This window comes from Carassius gibelio, chromosome B24 (assembly GCF_023724105.1).
Source record: "Carassius gibelio isolate Cgi1373 ecotype wild population from Czech Republic chromosome B24, carGib1.2-hapl.c, whole genome shotgun sequence".
Classification (NCBI taxonomy): Eukaryota; Metazoa; Chordata; class Actinopteri; order Cypriniformes; family Cyprinidae; genus Carassius; species Carassius gibelio.
Window position 1 is genome coordinate 9624868 of NC_068419.1, and position 27784 is coordinate 9652651.

Here is a 27784-nt window from a genome sequence, read left to right on the forward strand (position 1 = left end):
TGTCTTCGGTGTGCTTGAGCAAGGCACTGAACCCCCAACTGCTCCCTGGGCGCTGAAGCATAAATGGCTGCCCACAGCTCCAGGTGTGTGTGTTCACTGCTGTGTGTGTGTGTGTGTGTGTGCACTTTGGATGGGTTAATTTCTGAGTATGGGTCACCAGACTTGACTGTATGTCACTTTCACTTTCAATATTAAGCTATACTGACCATTCAATGCTCGGGTGACCAAACTTAACTTAACTGACCTGACTGAGGGCCATGGGCCAAATGTTAATGTTGCATTATGCAGCAACATTATGCTGTAGATCATTAAACCATTACACATATGCTGTAGATCATTAAACCATTACTCTGCTGCAAAATACGTCAGCGAGGCAGCAAGTCACCTGCCTAAGTTTTCAGATGCATCTGAGCTCTGGTACCTCCAAAAAAAAAAAAAAAAAAAAGTGACTGTTGACTTTCAGCGCTGACGACTGTTGAGAAAATAAACCGGAGTTTACTTTTTTAATTATCCCGTTTCATATTTTAATTATCATTATTTTAAATAATTTACACCTGAATTTGATTATAGCGATTTGAAAAACTCAAAAGTAAATAATGCTCAGCTTTAATCAAAGTTAAGAGTCTCACGCAGATACAACAAACAGAGTAGGCTAGCCTATAGTTTCGTTTTGTGTGAAAACATGACTGAAGGCAGACTGCTGAGGGCAAGCATATGAAAGAATGTAATGTATGACTGAATTACTTCAGAAAAGGATGATTGTTATCCGAAGTGTTGAGATTTATAGAATGCACTTAAGCTTACTGTATGTAGTACTGTTTATTGAGCAGATCAAATTAAAGGCTGTAATGTTATAATTTGTTTTTTTTTAATTGGTCAAAACTTTATTTGAACTTTGTAGACTACACGTCAGCAGATATGTTATGAATAGTTTTTGTTAGTTTAAAATAGTTTTTTAATGTTTTTATTTCAGTGTTTATGCAAACAAAAAGTGCATCGTGTGGCCAATTTTTGTTGGCTTTTGTCATAAAACTTGATAAAATGATTTCAGTGTGTGTATCAGTAATTTCTTTTATATTTCCAGCACATTTTAACAATACCGTGCATAACAGTTTGGACTGACATATAGTACTGCATAACCCTGGTAGCTCCCTGTGCTATACTGTATTCAAATGGATTACATTTTTTAATGATTAAATAACCAAATTTCTTAACCTTTTTTTTTTTTTTTTACATTTCAATGCACAAATAAAACAAAAGATGTTGAAACAAAAATATGCATTAGATCTCTGGCCGGCGAGCCCTGGTTTCATCTCTTATTTTTTTTATGGTAAGTCAGTATAAAAGTAAATCCTGAATATAAACTATTAAGACCTTCATTCTAAAAACAATCATAGGAAATTTTGCACGACACATTTATTGTCTTTTAGAATTAAATTAAATTCTTGTATGTGGTATTACCTAAAAATGTAGATTAAAAAAAAAATGTTTATGTATTTTGACCGTTTCAATTAAATGCTTCCGGTAAACTATCCTACTCAAATTAGTATAAATTACAATGTTCCCCCACACACACACACATACAAATAAAAATGTTAAGGACAGTTAAGGTTTCAGAATATTAAATCACAAAACAACATATGCATGAACAGGCAATAAAAATGGAATGAAAGAATGAAAAAAAAATGAAAGAAACATAAGTTATTTGATACATGGTGAAACATATTACACACTTTCCTAGACAACTTGATAAAAGACTGTTTAACAGATCAGTTCTGAAAATTCAAATACGAATATTTGAAATGAATCAAACATTCATAACAGACATTTGAATGTATTTTAAGTAATAATCTGTCATCTGTCTATCATTATATGTTTGTTACTGTTATTATAAAGTGTTATGAGCACAAATGAATAAAAAGCACATACCTAAAAATAACTGTCTTGCTTGAAAAAATTCTTAAGTTATATGATGTTTGCTCAGTAGGCCTTGCTTATTGACTTCTCAAAAATGTGGCTACCGTTCTGGCAATTTTCTCGGGCAATTATGAACAAACATAGTCCTAGTAACGTAATATAATATTTGTTCAGAGCTATTTGGCTTTGAATGATGTTCTCAAAACATTAGAACAAATGCATTATTTATATATTGCTCAGTGAAGTTTTTTTCCTCAAATGTTTTAGGTCACACATCTAAAAATGTTTAAATGTGACCACTTCAGAATGTTCTCAGAACATTTAAAAGTAACATTCCTATAATGCAAAATGATAAAATGGCATGTTGCCTTAAGATTTGCCCCAAGAAAAAAAAGAAAAAAACAACAGGATGTTGTTTATCTTAATGTGAACATTTTTATTAACTGAGACTAATCTGTAGTGGAGGATTACTCAGTGAGACAAGAGTTGGCTCCCTGTGCATTCTGGTTAATCAACTTTTAACTGCAGTTATGACAAACGTTGAATGCAGTCACATTTGGCAGTGAAATCTCAAACATGCTCAGTCAGCTTGATTTATTAACCTTTCATCATGCATTCAATATATTATACTTCAGAAGAACTAAAACAATTTGAGCAATAATTACAGGACAAACTAACAATGCAAATATCAACCACAAAATAATGGCAAAGGTTGCTCATTTTTTGTATGTTTGTTTAAATATTACAATGTGTTAAAGCCAGAGGCAATAATATTTCAATGTGTTATAGCCAGAGCCAAAAATAATATATTTTTCAAAAATATAAAAATTATAAAATAACATTTTAATAAAAGATACAGATAACAGAATATGACTTCCTAGCATTAAAATCCTCATTTTCCTACAATTTCTCCATTTGAGAAAAAAGTACACAGACAGAGCTACAGTATCATCTGAGAAGTGTCTCGTGTGAAAGCAATCATGAGTCTCGAAAGCTGGAAACAATGCTACGTAATTAAAAACATCAATCACAATCTGTCTGCTTTCACCTGGGTACTTGGATGACTTATCAGACAGGATTGTACTTGCTTCTAAAACACAATATGATTCACTCACCAACTATTTCTCCACCTTCGCAGAAACAATGCTGTTTCTCGTTAGACTGCAATCTAAACAAACAAACAAAAAAGGAAAACTCAAATTTGAAGGTGGTGGAAACACTGTATTTCTTGAGGAACATATATATGTGTGTGTGTGTGTGTGTGTGTGTGTGTGTATACATATATATGTATGTGTGTGTGTGTGTGTGTATACAGTACAGACCAAAAGTTTGGAAACATTACTATTTTTAATGTTTTTGAAAGAAGTTTCTTCTGCTCATCAAGCCTGCATTTATTTTATCAAAAATACAGAAAAAAACGTAATATTGTGAAATATTATTACAACTTAAAATAATAGTTTTCTATTTGAATATACTTAAAAAAAAAAATATTCCTGTGATGCAAAGCTGAATTTTCAGCATCATTACTCCAGCCTTCAGTGTCACATGTAACATCCAGTCGATCACATGATCATTTAGAAATCATTCTAATATTCTGATTTATTATGAGTGTTGGAAACAGTTCTGCTGTCTAATATATTTGAGAAATGAAAGGTTAAGAAGAACTGCATTTATTCAAAATAAAATATAAAATTCTAATAATATATATTCTAATAAAATATTTTATTTCCTATCACTTTTTATCAATTTAACACATCCTTGCTGAATAAAAGTATTGCTTTTATAAAAAAAAAGAAAAAAAAATCACTGACCCCAAATTACTGACCAGTAGTGTATATTGTTATTACAAAATATTTATATTTTGAAAACATAGCTTTTTTTTTTTTTTTTACTTTTAATTCTTCAAAGTATCCTAAAAAAGTAACACATGTTCTGAAAAAGTATTAAGCAGCAGAACTGTTTCCAACTTTGATAATGAATCATCATATTAGAATGATTTCTAAAAGATCATGTGATAATGATCCTAAAAATTCAGCTTTGCATCAAAGAAATAAATTATAATTTAACATATAATTAATTTAAAAACAATTATTTTAAATTGTAATAATATATCACAATATACATTTTTTTTCTGTAATTTCTATCAAATAAATGCAGGCTTGATGAGCAGAAGAAACTTCTTTCAAAAACATAAAAAAATAGTAATGTTTCCAATCTTTTGGTCTGTACTGTATATGTGTGTGTGTGTATCAAAACTATGCATCAAAACTATGAATTAACACATGTGGAATTATATATGGAATTATATACATAACAAAAATGTGTGAAACAACTGAAAATATGTCATATTGTAGGTGTGCAGCACCCCATCACTCTCCTTCTTGGTCAAATAGCCCTTGATGCCTTCAGTGTGACTCTACTATTTTCATAATCATGAAAATAAAGAAAACTCTTTCAATGAGAAGGTGTGTCCAAACTTTTGGTCTGCACTCTATATATATATATATATATATATATATGTGTGTGTGTGTGTGTGTGTGTGTGTGTGTGTGTGCGTGTGCGTGTGTGTGTGGTGTGCTGGAAACGGGAGCTTCGTGCCCTGGATGTGCATCCCACAAATCTCCATCAACTGCAAGATGCTATCCTATCAATATGGGCCAACATTTCTAAAGAATGCTTTCAGCACCTTGTTGAATCAATGCCACGTAGAATTAAGGCAGTTCTGAAGGCGAAGGGGGGTCAAACACAGTGTTAGTATGGTGTTCCTAATAATCATTTAAGTGATTGTATTTGTGTGTATATATATATATATATATATATATATATATATATATATATATATATATATATATATATATATATATAGAATGTGTAGACAAAAGTTTATTTCATCATTAGAAAACTGTTAATTTATTACAAGTTATTTGTCAATTAATCAATGATAATAATTCAGTGTGGGTTAAAAAAAATAACAACAGATGCTTTTTAGTATTTATTCCTTTTAAAAATAAATCATCTTTTCATGAATTGCTTTTTTATGATCGTTTTGATGAATGGGAAAAGTACAGTGGATTCCCACGGTTTTGGCCTGTACAATTTTATGAGAAAAAGAATTGCGCAAAATATCCATTCAACTGCCAACAACAGACTCCCAAAAGGCATGTCATGTGACGTGCGTACTGTAGACATATGTACACAATTCACAACACATTCAATCTTTTTAAAACACATAGATTTGAATGAAATTATAATGAATAAAAACTGAAACGTATTTACAACTTCAAATAACAAAATGAAGACTAATTCTAAATATTATTAAAAAGTGATAGTATAATAACGCTGCTACAACTACTACTGAACTAGCCATGTGACCTTGCAAAACAGCTTGTACTCTAAAAGCTGAAGAATGAAAAAAAAAAACACTTTTGAAGTACCATCAAGTTCACAAGCTGAAAAGTTACCAACCAAATATTTAAACAGTACATGAGTCAGTAATTTCACAAGCACCGAGGATTCCTTCTGCATTCGTAACAAACCGCTAATTTCTCTCTCTCTCTCTCTCTCTCTCTCTCTCTCTCTCTCTCTCTCTCTCTCTCTTCAGTTGCATTGCATTTAAATATAAAACAACACATTAAGTGTGCAAATGCAACACTTGTTTATCCAATTCCATTTGGCATCAGGCCTCTTAAAAAATTTAAAAGGGCATAGAAATGCTTATTCATTACAAAAAATGGTCAGTAAAAGTGTCAAGTGTAATGAACTGCAGACTGCTGAGATTATTGTGGTGTTTAAATCTGTCTTTTGCTCTCAAATATGAGCTAATATCTCTGAACATATACTCATCATATCTGAAATGAAATGGAAAGTTTGGGTGCGCTTCTGGCTGTGAACAAATTAAGTACTGCACTATTGTCTGACTGACGACTTTTCAACAATTACATTTTACAGCTGTAATGTGAAACCTTAGATCAAACAAAATAGTCCACAATAAAAAAAAACAAGGAGGGCTAGTTTCAACCATCGCCAATTGATTGAACTTTAAATGTTGGACAAAAGGTTTGAAATCCAAGCAACGCATCCTGTATCCTGTTTACAAATTCCACCTACCTATTATGATAAGGGTTCATGTAGGGTTATGCACTTCCTTGAGTACCTGAGGTGTAAGTCAGGTTTGTTTCGGCATCATAAACAGGCACGAAGTAAATCACATAATTGTCTCTGAAAGGCATGGTAGCCTTAAGTGTAATATCCTGTTACCAAATAATAATATTTGGGCTTACCTTGTATTACCTTACTGTAGTTATAATTGTAGGGAATGGTTGCTCATAACTTTCTAGTGTCTTCTCTGTCATGCATGCACCATTTAATTTCCCCCCTGCCCCTCCAGAGGTCTGCGCACACCACTGAGTAAACATTTGTTTGATCTAAACAGCCTGTTCATCCAAAAACCCGAAGATGGAAAAAATATCAACAACTTCACAAACTTTTCAAACATTTCCAGCCAAATACAAATTGCAGTCTGTTCATCCAGAAAGCTGAAAATGACAAAATTATGCATCTGAAGTATCAACAAGTTTACAAACTTTTAAAACCGTTTCCTGACAAATATTTAACAGCATCCAAGTCTGTAGTAACACAAACACAGAGGATCCCTTCTGCATTTGGTACTTAACAGCGAAGCCATCAATTTCCCTTCTCCTCAACTGCACTGCATCTAGAGCAAGACTGGAGGACTAGAGAAAGTATTGTCTTTGTTTTGGTTTCAGTGAGGACACAAGCTTATGAATGGAATGTTGGAATGAGAATATTAGAAAGACCGGACATCATACACACAGTGGTTATTTTACAAAAAAGATTTGACCACAGATTGTCACCATTGATCAATCCGAAACAATAACTTGTGGAACAGGTTTTTTTGTTGAACTGTGTGGCTCGCTGTCAATGTTTGAGCTCAAAAAGCATCTGCCCTATCTTTGGCCTGGGTGTTTCCTTTCCACTAGGTTTTTCCTGACATCACAGACTTGTTTTAAAAAATTGTAATGAACGATTTGTCAGCTGGACAAAAACGACATTAACACCCTGCTGTCCTTTTATGGGGGACTGGAAACTTTTATTTTCCGTCATGTCGGTGTGAGGGGTAGTGTCACAACTCTTGTTCTTCTTAGTTACCTTACTAGACCAGACCTGATGTATTTGGATGCAGCTTCTTCAAGTTTGAAGTTCTCCAAGATTTTAGATCAGGAAACAAAGTGATAAGAAATGCCTTTTCAAAGTCAGAGGTTCAAAACAATATTCTTCTTTAGTCTCTGAGTGCTTAAAACTGTGTACTGGTCACACATAGAAGGGTCAGTGTGACCTGAGTGACCTGTCAGCAGGAGGGTTAAAAACGTATTTATTTATTAATTTATTTTGTTGCAAGACATAAGAACGTAGAGAAACAAACAACACATTCAAAGATGAAGATTTCAAATAATAAACCTGCTTCATTATCATAAAATGACAGAATTTATCAAAATCATTTAATACAGGTGGAGCTGGGGAAGGGGGAGGGTTTGAACTGCTCTAGTGAATGCTAACCAGCCATTTAAATGCAGCAAGTTCATTGGCTGTGTATACAACTTTAATCAACCAGCTTGTGCCAAGTAGTTAACACTGTGAATATTAATGGGTTGTGTTAAGGGTCCATTAGCATGCGCCATCTAGAGATTCATGACAGAACGTGGCATTTGTAATACTTAGAAGGATAGATATTAATTAATAACCAATCAGCACCACTCAAAATGATATAATGAAAGGGAATTTGCAGTTCCAGAATCTATTCCAAAGACCAGTTTTAGACAAATGTGCAAGAAGCAACAGTTAACAATGGTCCACATACATAAGCATATGAGGATCAATCCCAATAATCCCCTGAATGCATATAGTACAAATTCCCATTTCCATGATTACTAAAGTCCTCAACAAATTCTTCACAAGCTTCCTCTACAAATTAACCTATGGCAACATCAGGAAAACTTTGTGTTTTATTTATTTTGTTATTTTTATTTATTTTTTGAGCATTCAAATGAATTTGCCTTCAGTTTGCCAGATTTTGCATTGAAACTTTACTGGTTATTTACTTTTTAAATTTGTGTTACATTTGGAGTATCCTAAGGAAATGTCTGTAAACGTATTGGAAAAGGTTCTGGTGATTTTATTATTATTATTACTACTACAGTGTGAACTGTAAAAAAAGATTATGTAACACAGGGGTTTAGAAAGGTAAATAATCTAAGGAAACTGTAGTTGGATCATACAAGTTAATGATTCTGATTGGTCAGTCATGACATATGGTCAAATATTTTTGTATAATGACTGCTAATGTATAACTTGTTATTTTAAGTAACTAGTAAAGTAATGCATTACCTTTTAATTTACAAGGAAATATTTGAGTTACTCTTATGTTGCGCGGAACTGGGAGTAAGTGCAGAGACATTGTGTGCGCTATGAACATAATGTAAGCATGCATTTACTTATCTCACTTGCACAAAAACAAATTCAGTATTCCTTAAAATTAATAAAAACAGTCAAATGCAAACTCCAATTTGATCCAATTCAACCATACTAATAAGCAGATGTGAAACATCCATGTGTCATTTTTTGTTATTGCTGAATAGTGTTTGAACTTTCTGCATCATATTCTTCATGCAATTAGTTTGAGCTGCGCTCTCTACTGTACAGACGTCTACATTTCCTTCAGCTTGAAGCTTGTTCATTTCACTTTTGGTGTGAAAGGGCTTTTATATTTGTAAAATAATAACTTTTGTATATTAAAAGCCCTGTCCAGATTTCAAAACTCAAAGTCAAAAGTAACTCAAAAGTAATATAACGCATTACTTTCCATAAAAAGTAACTCAGTAACAGAATTAAAAGTGAAAGTTGCTTTTAATGAGTAACACTGTATTGTAATGCATTATTCTATAAAGTAACTTTCCCCAACACTGCATATGTAACTGTTCTCTAAATGCAACATTGGAATCTTCTTTAATTATTCTGCTGTTCAAGTCAAGAAGGAAGTCTCCTCTCCACACCCTTCCACTGTGATTCACATACAGGACACACACACCCATCCCCTCACACAGACAGCGCATTTCAATCATCTAGTAGTTTTTAAGATTTAATGATATCTTGTGGCTTACAAATCAGTGCACATAGTTGAGGGTGTAGTCACCTAGTGTTACTTTTCTGAATTGTACGTTGTGTTTACTATCTTTTACATCATTGTAATGTCTCATTCAATACATTTTTCTGATGCAATTAATCGACTTTGCTGATACAATATTACACTTATACATAAGCCTTGAAAGCGAAGCTATCATATGCTGCAGATGAATGTTGAATACCTTCCCATGACTCTCTTGGGCACTTTTAAACTCTGCCAGCTCAAATTCACAGCCAAACAGACCGAAGAGTGAAAGAAATACATGTAATTCTGTCAACCAAATCTGCAACTTTCCTGCCCAGACAAGTGTGAAAAAGCAGAGGCTGATAAAAGAGAAACCAAACTAATTCCTGTTAACTCTGCAGTGATAACGGCTTGTATCACAGGATTTTATACAACATGCATTTTACAAGAAAAGGTATGTATGTGATGTATCTGTATTAGTACAAAATGTTGTAATGGATACGTCCAAAAATAATGATTAAAAACATTTTGATAGAAAATCAATTCAGGTGTTTGTTTGTTTTTCTGTGCAAATTATTTATTCTGCAGGGCAACCATAAAAACATTTAGCTCATTACAAACGGAACTGAAGTCATTAAAATAAAATAAAAAAATATATAAAATATGTCACAGACTTTGTCATGAAAAAGATTACATTTTAAAAAGTTATTTTGGCATTTTGCCTCATAAGCAAATATTTATCAAGTTGTCTTCGTGATTTTGACATTTATTGGTACAAATTGATCCCTAATAAAAGAAGCAAAGCGTTGGGCAGAATGTATGATTCATTGTTTGGAAGTGTAGCGCGCACGCTCTGTCAGACGCTGAACTGGTGTTGCGTAATATTCGGTTCCTGTGAAAAACTGTTACCGGGGGTGGAGTTTACATGAATATTCATTAGTTCCCTTGTTGTGGGGGTGTCCTTTAAACAACTCGCAAACAAATGGAAAGGAAATATCAGTGCACGCTCCTTAAATCGCTTCTTGTTAAATAGATTATTTTAAACAGGCAACGAAGTGTCAGTGTTACACATTAATTAGCATTAACTGCAACAGTGCAAAAACACTGCACAGTGTGTGTAATATGATAAATTGTCTGTAATGTTTTGTTTGATTGGGGAAAGTCGTGGCCTTGTGTTTAGAGCGTTTGACTCCTAACCCTAGGGTTGTGGGTTCAATTATTGGGCTGGCAATACCATGTATTAGGTGCGCTTGAGCAAGGCACCGAACCCCCAACTGCTCCCCTGGCGCCGCATCATAAAGATGGCTGCCCACTGCTCCAGGTGTGTGTTCACTGCTGTGTGTGTGTGTGTACACTTTGGATGGGTTAAATGCAGAGCACAAATTCTGAGTATGGGTCACCATACTTATCTGTATGTCACGACACTTTTGATTAGAGGCACACAGAAACCAAATAACCTATTCAAGATTCAATATTTTTATTCATCACGATTATACATAGCATATATAACCAGCAGTGAAATGTGAGTAACCTATCCTACCTAGTTTTTGCTATTTGGTGTATTTAGCTTTTTATATATTTCATTTTTGGGGCTTTATTTTTAATAGTATGGCTTGATTAGCCTGCCTAGTTGTCACTGGAGACTAGTAGAGTTTGTATACAACTATGCCTGAAACAAACCATTACAAATGTGTCTGTGGCCTAATAAAATTGTTGTGAGCATCCTGTGTCATTCTTTCTTTAATCTTATTATTTTTATTTTTTTTAATAACCAGTTTTTACCAGCCTCCACCAGTATATATTTTTAATTATTCTGAATATCGGGTTAAATTATAATTAAAGTCAAACTAAATGCACATTTACTTCTGTCACATATTTTCCCCTATTACTACTATAGTTATTATATTAGCAGTTTTTTTTTTTTTTTTTTTTTTTTAAACATCAAAATCTTTCCACATAATTCTGTTTGGGAATCATCAATATCCAAGTACTAATAGATTATAATATATTGAAGGTAAAAATCCACCCAAAATGAATTCTGTGATCATTTACTCACCCATTTGAAACAAGTATGAGCAAAAAAAATAAAAATAATAAAAATAACTTTTTTTTTACATATCTTCTACAGAAGGAATCATACAACATTGAAACAACATGAATGAGTACATTTTTAGATTTAAATTAACTGTCTCTTTAAAATTGTTAAACAAAGTATGTCATATTAGCATAGCATATCACATTTTTCTTTATTGTATTCAGTTAACGGTCATATACAGAGCTTAACAGTTTAGAGAACTTGAGAAAGAACTACTAATAATAAATACTATAATAATTAATATCATATATAAACATACATCGTGTCTGTTCTTTGACCATATGCTGCACTGAAAAACAATGTCAACAGCCTCACCATGTCAGATTTAAGAAAAGTGTGTGTAAACATGATCCATTGTGTTAATAATGTTTAACATTTCAACATCCTATTCAAAATTGTTTTTCACATATTACAACTATTACATACAGTGAAGTTTTTACATATTACATTTCGTCAGCCTACATTTCACGCAGGCTGGGCCGTCGCAAGTGGGGTGAAATGTGGTGACGATTATAGGGGCCCACGGACGAGTGTGGCCCCCCGCGATCTCAACTGTCTGGTTGAGGCTAGCCTAAAAAGATGATCAGGACAGTTAACAGGCCACTGCTGCGTGTCGTCACGAAAGCTTATCATTTTCATGTGTTTTTAAGCCTGCGCACTTTCCAATTTAAACATTCAAAAGAGTTTAAATCATTCAAACACAAAATGAACGCAGAAAAGCTCAACTCATGCGCTGTGTTCGGTGCGCACGCATCTCACAGTCTCAGAGTCGCGTCTCACAGACAGCAACAATGAACCAAGCTCTCCTTTGCGAAGTTCTCCTCGAACTTCCTCCTGTGCCTGAACGAACAAATACAAATAGCAGTTTAAACAAACAGAAAAGGATGAGAAAGAGCCCAATTCAGCACCGTGGTGTTCTGGTGTTCAGGCTCACGCAGAGAAAGGCGTCTCAAAACACTTGAACACAGAATTTGCTTCTTTTTGTATATATCTCAAAATACCCGTCTTGGAAAGTATGTTCGAAAAAACGGTCGGTTATATCTTAAGTGAAAGTTTTTGGGAAAAAAAATGTGATGTGTATTATATTGGATGCATTCATTGTCTTTTAAAGTGACCGCGCCTATTTAGCTATAGCTGCTGTAATGTTAATCCAAGAAAATAAAAGAAATAAAATCACTCACTGCTCTTGACTGTATTACTTCGTAGTTTTAACAGGAATGAGTGCACAATCAAACAAAAAATTATTCAGACACTATATATATATATATATATATATATATATATATATATATATATATATCTTCATACAGTGGAGTACTAATGAAATTGGTATAAAAAAAAATGGTATCAAACATTATACTTTGACCTCAGCATGTTTTGCTTACTTTTTTTTTTTTTTTCCTGAATTGTGAATGCAACCTTTTCACACCACAGACTGAACAAAATTAAGCATTGCTTGTTAATTGTTCAACAAAGTTTGATAGTTGTGTACTAACATTATTGCCATACTAACAGTTGCCTTTTGGTTGATTATAATCCATAACATATCTATCTCTCAAAGTTATCTGACATTATCAAGTTGAATTAGTTCTGTCAGTTTAACTCTGAGTTCTAGTCATATTTTATTACCATTTTATAAACTAGAGCAAATGAACTGTGATGTAAGAAATGTAAGAAATGTTGAAGGTGTCTGAATACATCTCGGTTTGACTGTTAAATACATTTTTACAGTGAAGACTATGCAGTGCTATTTTATATTTAACTATTTGTTTTCTGCACCTGGACACCTACAAGCATGAAACAACTTAAACATGGTGCAAATAGCACAAATCTATAAATAGAATGAACATATAAAGTAATCAATTTTAAACAGGGCCCACTGATTAAAACAAGAACCGGGGTCCTGCAAACCTCAGCTACGACCCTGCACGCAGGTGATGGAGATTTACCGCTGATTACAGAAACAGCTTTACTGACAAGATGTGCATTAAATATCGCACGCGATTTATCGTGCAGCCCAAGTTAAAACCACACTTTCGCAGGTTAAAACGGCTTTAAACTCAGTTCAAATAAAAGGTAACACATTCATGTAACTCATCTGCACATCATAACAAAACAATTATCAAGTAATTATTGATTATTTCTCTTTTAACAGTTCAGAACTGAACTAAATGCATACCTAGCTCTGCTCAGACCTCCCGCGGACTGAATATGAACAGAAAACCTAAGGATTATACCTAAAGATTATACCAATGCCATGATTTACAAACTGACTGTGGTCATGCCATAAAAAAAAAACTGTGTGACTGTGTGTTTAAGTATGATGGCTATTATAGTAGGTTTATAAAAAATAAAATAAAAAATGTATCTGCAATATCTTTTGATATGTTTCTGGACACCACTTCAAACAAATGAGTGTGTTAATAGGGAGTCATTTTTTTTATTTTTCTTTCTTTCCTAAACCTACCCCTCTTTTTTCCTGTATGAATTACTAAAGTACTAATGCTAAATTATCACAGTCATTCTATATTCAATATATAAAGTAAATAATACCAAAAGCATATTTAGCAAAACAATTTAAGCTGAATATTTTCAATGAACTGAATAACTTATTACTTATAAAGCCCTGAATGGTTTAGCACCTCAGTATTTGAATGAGCTCCTTTTACATTATACTCCTCTATGTCCGCTACGTTCTCAATACTCAGGCAATTTGATAATACCTAGAATATCAAATTCAACTGCGGGCGGCAGATCCTTTTCCTATTTGGCGCCTAAACTCTGGAATAACCTACCTAACATTGTTCGGGAGGCAGACACACTCTTGCAGTTTAAATCTAGATTAAAGACCCATCTCTTTAACCTGGCTACACATAACATATTAATATGCTTTTAATATCCAAATCCGTTAAAGGATTTTTAGGCTGCATTAATTAGGTAAACCGGAACCGGGAACACTTCCCATAACACCCGATGTACTTGCTACATCATTAGAAGAATGGCATCTACGCTAATATTTGTCTGTTTCTCTCTTGTTCCGAGGTCACCGTGGCCACCAGATCCAGTCTGTATCCAGACCAGAGGGTCACTGCAGTCACCCGGATCCAGTACGTATCCAGACCAGATGGTGGATCAGCACTTAGAAAGGACCTCTACTGCCCTGAAAGACAGCGGAGACCAGGACAACTAGAGCCGCAGATACAGATCCCCTGTAAAGACCTTGTCTCAGAGGACCACCAGGACAAGACCATAGGAAACAGATGATTCCTCTGCACAATCTGACTTTGCTGCAGCCTGGAATTGAACTACTGGTTTCGTCTGGACACTGGACAGCAGACAGAGCATGCTAGTTCAAAACATTAACATGGTTTAAAATTGAGGGATGTCAATACAGAAAATCTTTTTATCTGAAATTTACCAAAACTATCCAGCTTTTTCTTGTTCTGTACTAATTCTAATATCAGACCTTTGTGCTTCAAAAGGTTCCCCAAAACATTTAAATTCTCTCATCATTTACTCACTCTGTTTTTCAAACCTGTATGAATTTCTTTCTTCTACCTAACAGAGAGGAAGATATTTTATGGAACATGGGTAACCAAACAGTTGATGGAAAAAAATACTGGAAGTTATGGCAACCATCAGCTGTTTGGGTGAGTAAATTATGGCAGTTTTCATTTTTGGATCAACTTTTAGAATATTTAGAAATATTGTTTTACTGTTCTAGCACTTTTTGTTGTTGTTGTTCCTGTGCTGATCACCAAAAGAAAGTCTACCATCTCTCTGGAGAGCTGAGCAAAGTCATTATTAATCATCATTTTATTAATCAGGGCCCTTCTGGGAAATGATATTGCTTAATCAAGAACGTCAAAGTCTATTTCTGTTTATTAAGCAATACGTCTACTTATCGTAACCTTGTCATTGTCAGAGTCCACCCAAAGTGATTCATATCCAGAGTGGAACCATTGACCAGTGATCAAGCGTTGCACAACCAGCGTTTTTTATCTGAACTGTTGTATATTGCTGAATTAACAAATGACACTCTGTGGCAGCTTCATGCTTCCTCAACGACCAAAAGATGGCGCTTTTGTCTGACAGTGTGAAGCTTCACAAATAACCTACTTAATGCTGTATCTAGCCTATAGAGAAGTGCTAACTTGCATGACAAAGAAATATAAAGATAGAAGTTCTATGTTTTCAATACCGAGAAGACAGGGCGATCACTTGGACTTGCTGTATTGAACAATGTGAGTATACAGAGAGAGAACACCGGGGCTAGTTGTCACATTCTTTTTCATTGTATGTTTATATTTGTTAGTTTAGGTATAAGGCTATGAGGTTAATGGGGCACGTTAACATTAATAATGAGAATATGATATCAAATTATCACTACAGTGTTTTTTAACAGAACAAAGACTTCTAACCGCGTAGTTACTGGTGTGAAGCACAAAAGACGCCGCTCAGCTCCAAAAAGAATGATGTCACCTGAACTCGAAGGACCTCGATTGCGCATGCGCGGGAGTTAAAGCGCGTTTACTTTATCCCTGTTGACAGAGAGCACGTGCAGATATACGCGACCAAAATATGCAGGGTCACCTGGAACGAGGGGCGGCCTGAGCCAAAAGCTATACTGCCCAGGGGTCCGAGAAACGCCCTTGAAAATTATCCCAGTAGGCTATAACACAATTGTTGTCAGTTTAACCAGGATTGCAAATTTGTCTGAAAGATGTACAAAACAGATTGTGATTTCATTCTCTAGCATGTATTGGATCTAGATAATCATTTTCGGATTCGAAGTGTTTTTAGATTTAGTTAGCGGACGTACAAAATGAACACACAAAATAAATATGATACATAAAGTAAAAAAATATATATATAGAAAAATAACCAAAACAATACTCCGGGGTATCAAAATTAATAAGCACTGAAAATTTTAGATAATAATTTAAACAATGTACAATAAGCATAACGCACAGTTTAAATTAGCAATAAATAAATAAATAGCCTACGCTGCATTAAATGCGGTACAAAAGAAGGTAGTTAATTTATGCCGAATAAAGGACAGGTGTGTAAAACATGTTCATGTACTGCCAGAAGATGGTGCTCTGTGAATGAATTCAGCTCTAAAGCTGTGTGCGCGCGCGTGTGTGTGTGGATGAAGGCTGGGATGGTTGTGATAGAGAAAAGGAAGCATCACCGCGCGCTCTGCCTCCGTTGCCTCAGCGCGAGCCGCATCGATTCGCTCCTTCAGCAGCCGATGCTTGTCCCTCACTGTGTCAACATCCAGAAAGCAGTTCGTTTCCCTAAATAACCTCAGCAGGGCATGAACGTAGGATTCTTATCCAGCTGAATTACGGATTTAAAGCGGGGAGAGGAGAGCGTTTGTTCCCTGGACATCATTTGGTGAGTGCACAATGTCATTCCATCGCACTCAGTGTTTGTTTGGAGGGTAATGCACTATTTCAGGTTAGCTCAGTTCTGTTAAAGATGTCTGTTATTTTGGTTAAGATGGATGAAAGTAGCACACAATTCAATTCCAATAAACCTGCCTAAATGTGCCGAATAAAGATAGAGAGAAAAGAGCTCTGTTATCTGTGCTCATTTTAACAATAGATTTTGGCATCGCAGTTCATTTAAAGAGACTGACCCAATTTGAAGTGGAAGGTGTAGTGAATTTGGGAATAAATCAGGATAAGAATAATTTTTGTCACTCTCTTTAACACCTGAGCAATGCTCTTCAATATTGGCATGGTGGGTAAATCTGCACATCATTTGCAAAGGTTTTACTTTTCACATTGAGAACTGTGTTAAATTGATCTAAACGGCTATTTTGAGATACTTTAATCCAGAGTTTCTGCTGAACAGATGATTTGAAATGCCACGAGGTCTACCAGCACATCCCCATGAGCTCAGTTTGGTCCACTTCCAGCGTTGTCAGACTGAATACAGGATTTCGAGATATCTACAACTATTACTTTGTCAATTGTGTACTAAAATAAACACTGGATTTGGCTGTAGACCCGGGGTAGAGGTTTAAAGCTCCTCACTTAAAGTCTTGCCTTCACGTTCAACTGCCGTTTAAAACCTTCATGAAGTGATGTTATCCTCTCACTGTGCCCATATGTCAAGACTATTCTTTACAAATGCATTAATTGGCATTTCAGGTGTGAGTATTTTACATTGCTGGAAAGGTGGCGAAGGCGTTCCATTAGGAGGGAATGCTGTATTGATCTGGAGAGCTGACTGGCAGATCTTTCCACAGGGTGCCTGATCGCATCTGTAAATAAGCCCATTCAATGAGCTGTAGTTGATGAGCGACAGAGCGGGATCAAAGGGGTGTAATGTTATCTACAGAATGCTTAATGCGGGCCCCTGCAAATTTCACAGTTTCGCATGAAATGCACACCGCTTGCAGCATGATAATGGGAAGAAGGACGTCTAAAGCATTGAGATCCTGTTTATCAAACATCTTAGTTATCTCCTTTCTGTTTGTTTGAAAGCATGCACGGACAGAGAGATAACGGAGAGATTCAGTTTTGTTTGCTCTTACTGGGCCAGAAGATTTGGCCGGATCGTTATTAATTCTTCTCGTCTGCCGTCTCTCGGTTGTCTTCTGTGGCATGGCAGCATGCTTGAAAAGCACCATGTGTCTAGTGATGAAACAGGGCGAATGTGTGAAGTGCTTTTCACAGATATGCACAGATCTCTTAACAGACAGATTTCGTTCCTGGCTTTCAGGCCTCTTTTGTTCGAGGAAAATCAACGTGTGGCCAGGTCATCAGGCACGAATGCTGTTGGATGAAGACGAGAAACTCTCCAAATAAGTATGATTTGAGTTATTCAGATGAATCAGGATTGTAATAGCTTGTTGGTGTGTAACTGTACATCAGTAGACACTGATCCGTCATGGGTTTTGCTGCACAGATTACTAATTAGTTTAGCTATCAAGGTCTCCAAAGGCTAATTGAGCACCTAGAAAGCCTGGCGTTTAAAAAGCTGTCATCATATTTGCTGTTCCATGATATGAATTATTTATTTCATCGAGCCTAAGGTGAGGGTTGGGCTCTGTTAACCATGGGACGTATCTTGGGTTACAATGAGTGGTGATTCAGTTTTAATTAGGTGCCACATGGCTATATATGCTCAGATTCCCCCCCTCAACATGGACACTTGACAGGTTCAGGTTAAAAAGGTCAGCACTTGCATGGTATTTATATAGAGCTAACAAACATCATCTACCGATGGGCAATGGCAAGCATAAAAAAAAATGCTGTCACTTTTGTTGACTCATTAAGCTTGAATCTGTGAGGTCATTGGCGCCAGAAGGGACAGGTTCAACATAACACAATTCTGTGGGCTACCAAGGAGCTTAATAAGCTGATGATGATGTCAGGTCTCATTTTATGAGATTCTTACATTATCAGCTGTTCATTATTCATCTGTGTAAGGTAACCGGTTTGATTCCAAGGTAACGCATTAGCAGATACAGACAATGTGTGGGTTGAATTCACTAAAATTAAATGTTTTGAATTTTTTTTGGACAAAATGATTACCATACTATTTCTGGAAAGATTTGAGTCATCAAATCATTCACCCTACCAATTAGTTCAGAATGCTGTGTGTTCCTGGACGTGGTTGATGGTGCCATGTAGGCCTGTTGCGATATTCGATAAATCAATTAATCGCCTGATTTAAAAAAATTAGCTCGATAATATTTTTATAAAAAAAATGTAACATGTCACGTTGTGGGGTTAGTCTGGAGCGCAGCCTGTTGACATCCCGCTGCAGAAAACACCCTCCGATGGCACAGATGTCCCAGGAATAAAGAGATAACATCTCGCTAGAGTGGCCAGATTTGGGAAGCGCCTTCCATTTGCTTGTAGATAGTGATACTGCATTGTACATGCACTACTGCTTTATTTTAATACCGCATATATTTTGCAAGTAACTTCGTTGCCCATTTCGGTCGAAATGGGCTTCCTTTTTGCTTTCTTCATTTGGCTTGCTCAGCTAAATATGTCTGTAGGCATTAGAGCTGTAATCGGGCCTTAAAAGTTAGGTCCGACAGGACCCGAGCCTGACAGGTTTTGGCCCGAGCCCGACAAGTACATTTTGATTGACAGCTTTTTAAAAGCCTGAACCTGTTCACAGCCCGACATTATTCAAATGTGCGCACACACACAGCTCTTTTGCCTTTTGTCAAGAAAGAGTAATTTATCTTTCTCGCGCTTACCGGAACACATCACATGACCGGAGCGCAAGCCCGAGCCCGACCCGAGCCTGTTTAAGATGATATAAATTAAGCCCGAACCTGTCGGGTCCTATCGGGTCCCGTCGGGTTTGGGCAAAGATCTTGAGCTCTAGTAGGCATGTGGTTGCGTGTGTCTACGCACCCAGTGAGTTAACACACACATGCGCGTGCATCGATGTCTCCTTCTTTCCAAAGCGCTCGGGCAGTTCCGCTCCTGAAGCGCCTGTCCTGGAAAAAAATATGGTGCGGACACTCCTGGAAAAACGAGCGCGTCCCTTCCATTATGAGCGCGCATACCACAGTTGAAATAACGAACTTGAGTGCCCAAAATACGTGATATGTGAACGGCCCCTTCATCGTTCAAAATTATACTTTTGGTTAACTGGTATATAAACATAATATAGCATACAAAATTAATGCATTTTAATCCACATAAAGTCAACATGTTGGTATTTCTTGCTCTGAATCTGCCATAAAATAAAATAAAAGTTTATTGATCTTTGAAAAGGTGTACCAGCGTTATTATGCCATTATCATTATATTAGTTTAAACTGGTCTTAGAATGACAATATTATCGTTTATCGCGATAATTTCTTGGACAATTTATCATCCAGCAAAATGTATTATCGTGACAGGCCTACTGCCATGGTTTTCTACAGAATTATTACCATTAGCAAAAATGGACCTAGCAATATTGTGTCTAAAATGTAAGTTATTCAAATTTTAACTTGCTGTTTATTGAACTGCTGTACAAAAGCAATATCACACTCATTTACAGTCCCAATTGGTGCTTTTAGGGGTTGTTAGATGTGCCATTATCTTCCTGGCAGAATCCTTCATATTAGACACTCACACGTGCCTGCTTATTTGAAATCTCATATTTCAGATCTCCCACAGTTTTGCCACCAATATCACTTAGACACAAAATAACCAGGGACGCCGTTACACTATCATTATCATAAGAAAAATGCAGATACCGTGTCATCTTGTTCCTAAAGGTGTCATTTTGTACAAGGTGGATATTTCTAAATGTGAAATTGTCAAGAGAGTTGTAAATAGGCTAGATAAAAAAGTATTATTATTATGTTTTTCAAATCAAGGTCAGGTAAGTTGCCGATATCTTTTATAAAACCAGATGCGCATGAAAATATGTGTTGGAGATGTGTGAAAAAAAAGAGCATATTCCATAATCCTATTACAGTTTTGTATTTGGAATTTGTAACACTTTTAAAAAGTATCAGGATGCTTTGCTGATGTTAAAATATACCTTTTCTGCTTGTTTAGCTCCTCATACTTGGCGTTTTCTCTCCACACATGATAGATGGTTGCTTTAGATTTAGTTTTCATGCTGTGGAGGGAAATAATTCTCTGACCAACTGATCCTCATTTGCTGAGTCAGTGGAGTCTGTCTGTGTGTTTATGTGTGAGTGTGTCTCTCACCATATTGATTTTCCTTTTTTCTTTTTGGAAAGGCGGAATAAAGGGGTCTAAGAATCAAGCAGTAAACACTCGCTAGGGAGAAGGGGTTAATCAAATGGCGCAGATTCTGTTCCTTCACAGCTAAATCCCAACAAATGCCCTGTCATATCATGTTCCTGAATATGCCTGCGTCCTGTCAGCGCGTTGCACCTCAGCTGCTTTGCACACCTTGAGCGGAAAGCGTTCATCACCAAGCCTGCTATTTTTAGACCCGTATTTTTAGCTGTGTAGAAAATGAAATCAAATGCATGGTTGGAGACCACCCAACAACGTCTTTGATTGACAGTTGGGTTCTGCTCTATGAAAAAGATGTCTAGAAATGATAAGAGGTGAATATGACAAAGCAATAATGAAATATTCCATTCATTCTACACAGTAATTTTACACACTTTCATTTTTTAAATATGGGTTTGAGGTAGTTTTACATGATATGCCTTGCCACAAAATGGTAAAGTATGACATAATAGGGGTGGGGTAAGATGTGCTACTTTCAATGTTGTTCTTTAGGGAATGAGACATGAGATCAGAGTAACATATATTTCGATACACTACAATAATTGTAACATTTAAATAATTTATGTGCATAAATGCATGCATATCTCATGATATCTCTAATTTCTGCATTTCTGGGTCATTACAAAAGCAGTGCCATAAGCAGCTGATGCACACACAGCGTTGGGCACCTGCAGGTTTAGCAGCAGAATCAATGACCTCAGACCCCTTTTGCCCAGTAGAGGGGGCAGTGACTGACTGATTACCACAACCTTCTCTGGGGTGCTGCTTGCAGAGGCACACTTCACTGCATGTAATTATCAAGGATGAAACCATTTTCTAAGTGTTTGCCTTTTCCTACCCTTCTGATTCCCTTGTGTCGTCCCCATCCAAAAACTAAACTGCTACTTGATAGAAGGGCCACCAGTTATGTGGCCAACAGTCAGTGAAAACAAATAAGACTTGATTTGTAGTTAATAGTTACAAAATTGTTACAATTCTTGCATGGAATGGAACATTGTGGTTACACTGGACCGAAAAGCTAAAATTACCAATTAAAATTTGCCTTTTGTTTGGAATAACTATGCAGATAATTTTTTTTCCAGTATTGATATAAGCAGCTGCACTTTTTTTCAGTTAGTGTCACTTCAGCAATTAATGACAGATCCAACATATTCACAGTTTTCAATAGCATTTATTAGTAAGCTAGTAAACAAGAAAGGACATATGAGAAATACAGAGAAGAGACATATAGAGATATTTTTTTCTTTTACATCGGTTTAGCAGTGTGTAAAAGGTGTGCCTTCAGCTGGTTCATGAAAGTTTGGATGGCTGCAGCAGTTCGGGACAGCTCATTCCACCAGAGAGGAGCAGAGAGGGTGAAGGTTTTGGAAAGTGATTTGGTGAACAAACAAAGCACCACTCATTCAGGAGGGAGCATACCCTTGCAGGAGTGAATTGAGATAAGGAGGTGCAGTTCAAGTGAATTGTGACTAAACTGTCAGTCTCCAAAATAACAAAAGGGTACCATTAAGTATTACAAAAGTGGTTCATATGGCCCTTTGCTTTAACCTTTGCCTTCAGAAACCATACGCAGGGCTAGCAAAATCTAGCCTGACGTCCCAGGGGCTATTGTCTTTTCCAGTCGGTCTCCCAAATGTCGGTCTCCTTGCATTGTTCACTCAATTGTAGGGATGAAACGGATCATAGTTGATTGTTTGGATTTGTTTCTAGTCGATTTGAACATTTAAGCATTTTAAACATTCGTTGCATTTGGAGCTAGAGCACTTATTCAAAGCGTGCACAGAGAGCTGCGATTTAGACAATGCATGTACACAGAATCGATTCCTCTTTCACATATCCTTGCTTCTGACTGAACACATACACACAATATTATCTCAGAATAATTGTCTCTGCACGTATTCTCGTAAACACAGTCAGTTATTTCTTAAGTAAACGTATACAGTGGAGAAAGAAATCTCCTGTGCATCATTAAATTGGATCCGTGAATTTGGTCTTAAAGGGGCAGCAGCCTATAAATACCTGCTGCTCCATTAGTGCCACCTGCTGTCAGAGAGTGACATTTTTCATCTCATTCACAAAGCTAAAATCAGACCATTCTATTTTTTGCTTCAAATTTTGAAATTATACAATCCAAATAACATGCATTTAGCATCTAATATAATTTTTAATTTGTTCTGGGATCTGTTTTAAAATTTCAAGTTAGTTTTAATATTGAACATTTCAATTTCGCAAAGAAATATGCAGCATTTGTCTGAGAAACAATAAAAGGACACCTTTTTCATTAAAAAATTTTCTTAAATCTAATTTTGTAAAAAAAAAAAAATAATAAAAAAAATGTATATATATATAAATTGTAAGAAATTGTATTGTGTAATCGGCATTGTGAATTCTTTTTTTTATTCGGCTAGCTAAATTTATTTTGGGTTACAAAACCTGAATAACGTCTGTGCCCAAAGGGCTACCAGGGATTTTAAAATTTTGCGAGCCCTTATATGATTGGTTTAGTGATGAAATTTGAATCATTATTCATTGAAAATCTTCTGTAGCTCTCTAATCCAATATTGTCATTGTCAAGTTCGAAATTAATAATGTTTGGTCTCAAAACAAGCAATGGCGTTTGTCATCAGTTTTTTTTCACCATTTTTGTGGTACGTATGACTTTTGTGCTCCATCTCAGAGTTTCGACAGAGGAGAAGGTCATCCGTGAATAATGACTTGGGTGACTTTGAGCTTTAGAGCCCCACCAGAGCTTGAGGGGCGTGAGATACACCAGAGGGAGGGGCGTGTCTCTTATGAGTGACTGCCCAAAGTATAGACCTGGTCACTGGGGCATCACTTGAAGCCCCTCAACAGAGCAGTCAGCTGAAAACCGTAGCAAGCATTAGCAGCGTGGTTACCATGACATCCATCCAACCAGTGAGGCAGGTTTCCTGGCTTCACTCCATTGGGAGTTGTGATAGCTGGATTTAGAGGGAAGTGGGACAAACCATTGTGATGAAAAGAGTTTTTGGCAGAGAGAATGAAAGTCTAGTATTACACAAACACTGGTGGAGTAATAAAAATCATTTTCAGCTAGATTATGCATCTGTGTGCTGGCAAAGTTGACAATGAATTGCTGTGTAAATATCATCAATTGGATGCTGTGGGATCTATTGGTTGTTTACCAACCTGGCTCGTATTTATGATTACCTCAATCTCACACTCAGCCCAAAGCTTCACCACAATCAATCCCTAGAAAATCAATTTCGAGAAAAGTCTGGAAGCCACCAGACCATACTGTACTGTCTCAGATAAATGCAGGGGAGAACTATTCTGTTGAATTGGGGCCGTGAGCGGTCCATGACAGTGCAGTAGAGTTTAAATACATCATAGTGACTGGTCCTGCTCCCCAGCCTTGTAATGGATCATGGCCGAGGAAGTTGTGCCGGTAAGGATTGGACAAGCAGGGCATTCAAGGTTGAATGGTTACCCTGGACCCTCATATCCGTTTAGAGGGCACATTGATCAGTGTTCCATGGAGAGCGTAATAACAGGAAACGCTGTGGAAATGAATCTTGTTGTATGTTGTTGTTGTTTTTTGTGCCTGTGAGGTTGTGCATGTTCGTGTATATTTATCATTATCCATTAATTGAGGCTTTTGTTAACTTTCATTCAATAATTCTTTAAATTTCAGTAGAGAAAATTGCTTTGACCTTCGACCTTTAATTGTATGTTTTCCACAAAAAAACGAACACCAACAATGCCCTTTCAAGTTATCTAATAGCTGCATAATCTAACCTTTGCACAGAAGAGAATGCATGAAAGATATTGTTATTATTGTCAAAATGTGTTGCTGCTGGTTACAACTGAAGTTATCGGTGTTGTGGCACTGATGTGGTAAAGAGAGCATGAGACAGAGTGAATGTGGGCTTGTTCCATCTTGCCTTTGTTTAAACAAGTGTGTTCAGATGGTGATAAGGAGGAGAAAGGCAAGTCAGGCTCCTCTGGTTGGGCACTTCTTTTCATTGCCAGGATCAGGTTGACCTTGGAGATAATATTGAGCCTTATCCCAGTTTTTCACGGGTGAGAAAAAACAGATTATATTCTCTAAAGTCGCTGCTGACTATACAGAGCATTGATGGCCTCCCACATCAGTGACGTCCTTAAACCATCCTCAACCTCAGCACATGACGGTTTTCCTTGGAAATCCATGACTTCTTGCAGGTGACTTTTCCAGCTTTCACTTACATGTGTTGCTGCCTTCGAGCAATTTGGCACCTTCCTTAAAATCTCATTTGAATTAAATTGGTCGCACCCTACAAGAAGTTGAATTGGAATCTAAACTAACAAGACAAAAAAATTAAGAAATGAAGGGATGGTTGATTATTAAAATAATTTTTGCTAAACTAAAACTAAAAAACTAAATCAGTAGCTAAAAACTCAACTCAAAGCAGTAACTAAACCAGCATACTATCATCTAAAAAACATTGCAAGAATTAGTTTTTTTTTTCAGTCACTACTTGGCAAAACTCATGCCTTTATCACCAGCAGAGTGGACTATTGTTATGGTCTTCTCACAGCCTTCCCAAGAAGACCATTAGACAGCTGCAGCTCATCCAGAACACTGCAGCCAGGATTCTAATTAGAACCAAAAAATATGAGCATATGACCACAGTCCACAGGTCCTTACACTGGCTTCCATTTACATTTGGGATTGATTTTAAAGTACTTTTACTCGTTCATAAATCACTAAATGGCCTAGGACCTAAATACATAGCAGATATGTTCATTCAATATAAACCTAACAGACCACTCATATCATAAGGATCGAGTCTGTTAGAAATGCCAAGGGTTCACACAAAACAAGGGGAGTCCGCTTTGAGTTAATATGCCGCCTGCAGTTGGAATCAGCTTCCAGAAGAGATCAGATGTGCTAAAACATTAGTCGAATTTAAATTCAGACTCAAAACTCTATTGAATGAGCACTGTGCTAAGTCCAAACTGATTGCACTGTATTTTGTGTATAATAATTTTCTATTGTAAACTGTTTTAAATTCATTTGAAACCTTTTCAATAAATTTGAAATCTTTTTATTGTTGTGATTTTATTTTTCTTATTATTTTTAAAAAGTTATTTATTTCTGTGATTTTCAAAGCTGAGTTTTCATCATTACTCCAGGCACTTATATTATTATTATTACTATTACCAGGGTGCGATTTGCCGGGGGGGATGCATGGGATTTGCCCCTTTCTGGTCAATGTATCCCTGCCTCTGCTTAATTATTTTTATCCCTGTTGGGGATAAATTTATCCCCCCCTCAAAGTGATCAGTGCTCCTACACTAGTGGCGAGACGGATCACAAAACTTATCACGGATCCGTGGTTTGATTAAAGTCAGTTTTATTTTAAAATGCACTACTTTGGCTGGCTCATCCTCTCTTTATTCACCACTCTGCAGACTTGCTCAATGTCCCGCCCACGGCGCTATCTGATTGGTTACACCTCACGAGTAATAACCTATCAGCACTTGTGAGACGGTTGAAGCCGGTCCACTGGGCAGTGGAGTTGTCAACTTGGCCACTTTGTCCAAGAACTAGATTTAGCGACTTTTTCCAAAATAGCGACTAGCGACAAATCTAGCGACTTTTTAGACAATCATAATTTAGTCTCTGAGACTCTCTGGTGCTGCCGCTCTAGCGCGAGGTCTCTCTTTCCCAGCGCTAGCCTCTCTCTCTGCATCTGCTGTGTTCAGCGAGTGCAGAGAGGAGCAGTATTTCAGTAAAAAAAAAAAAAAAAGATATTCTGTTGCTTCTAACTCTATTTAACAAGCAAGTATAGCCGACATCAGTCACAACCACTGACTTTATCGTATGTGTATTTGATTTCATTAGTGCAGATTAATGTTTGAGAGCTGGTTATGTAGTCTTAATGGTTCGCGTTTCAGTCATTATAATATTCATTCCGTCTGACAACATAAACATTAAAATAAAGTAATAAAAACAGTTTTATTGAGAATTAAATTAAATGGCTAAATTAAATTGCAGTATGTGAGCACAGGGAGGCAATACAATACTTGGCACTTACGTCATAAATATGCTAATTAACGCATGACGTCATCTAGTTAATGTTCTCATTATTTATTTTTATGTATTAAAATGTTTCAAAATCAGGTTTCTTTGATTAATCTTCTAAAGCTCCAGTCACATAATTTATTATTATTATTATTAATTTTTTGACATTAGCCTATAGTTTGACAGCATTGTAACCTCTGAAGCCTTATGAGTATAAAGCAGAAACCTTTGGTCTCCATTCTATTTTGGCATTTCCTCTACTACTTTCATAACTCACTTGAATTTTCTTACGCCATCATGCACCAACGAAATGAAATAATCAATGTGGTAATCAGGGGAATTAATTTAAGATTTGCTGTCTCTCACAGCTGCTAATTACCGCCGCTTATGATTGCATTGCTGATGAGAGTCACCCGTTATTATCAAGAATGGCTTATTGCGGAGTGCCACAAGAGCCTCTTTTATATTCCCAGCATGAGTTTGTGACAGTTGTCTGTAACAAACAGATTAGACACAATCTTGCAGTGATGAATGGCTCAACTATTGCTGAAATGACACTTACGTTTTACGCTATGCTAGTAAAATAATTTCCTACCCCAACTTCTCTGGCAAAGCTGGGATCATATTGGGAATGAGATGACGTTCTAGCTTTGTTATTTCAGTCCATGTGCATTAAAAATGAGACGGAACAGTGATTAGACGAGTTACTGCAGCCACAGACAGATTGCAGCATGGTGTCCTCATGCCCACCTGCTACAGAGATCGCCCTTCCTTTGGTGCCACTCAAGACGTGATGCTTCCTGGCTAGTCTCAATC

The 27784-nt window shown here is 36.3% G+C and overlaps 1 protein-coding gene across 2 annotated transcripts in view; it reads left to right on the plus strand.

Moving 5' to 3' along the window:
* The first annotated feature begins 15741 nt into the window (after positions 1-15741).
* LOC128013669 (catenin delta-2-like) overlaps positions 15742-27784 on the plus strand; it is a 275599-nt gene continuing 263556 nt past the window's right edge. Inside the window, exon 1 of one of the 2 annotated variants that reach the window (XM_052596797.1) lies at positions 15742-16577. The gene's annotated coding sequence lies outside the window, so the exon portion shown is untranslated. The remainder of the gene's footprint in view (positions 16578-27784) is intronic. The other variant, XM_052596796.1, reaches the window with a different exon arrangement.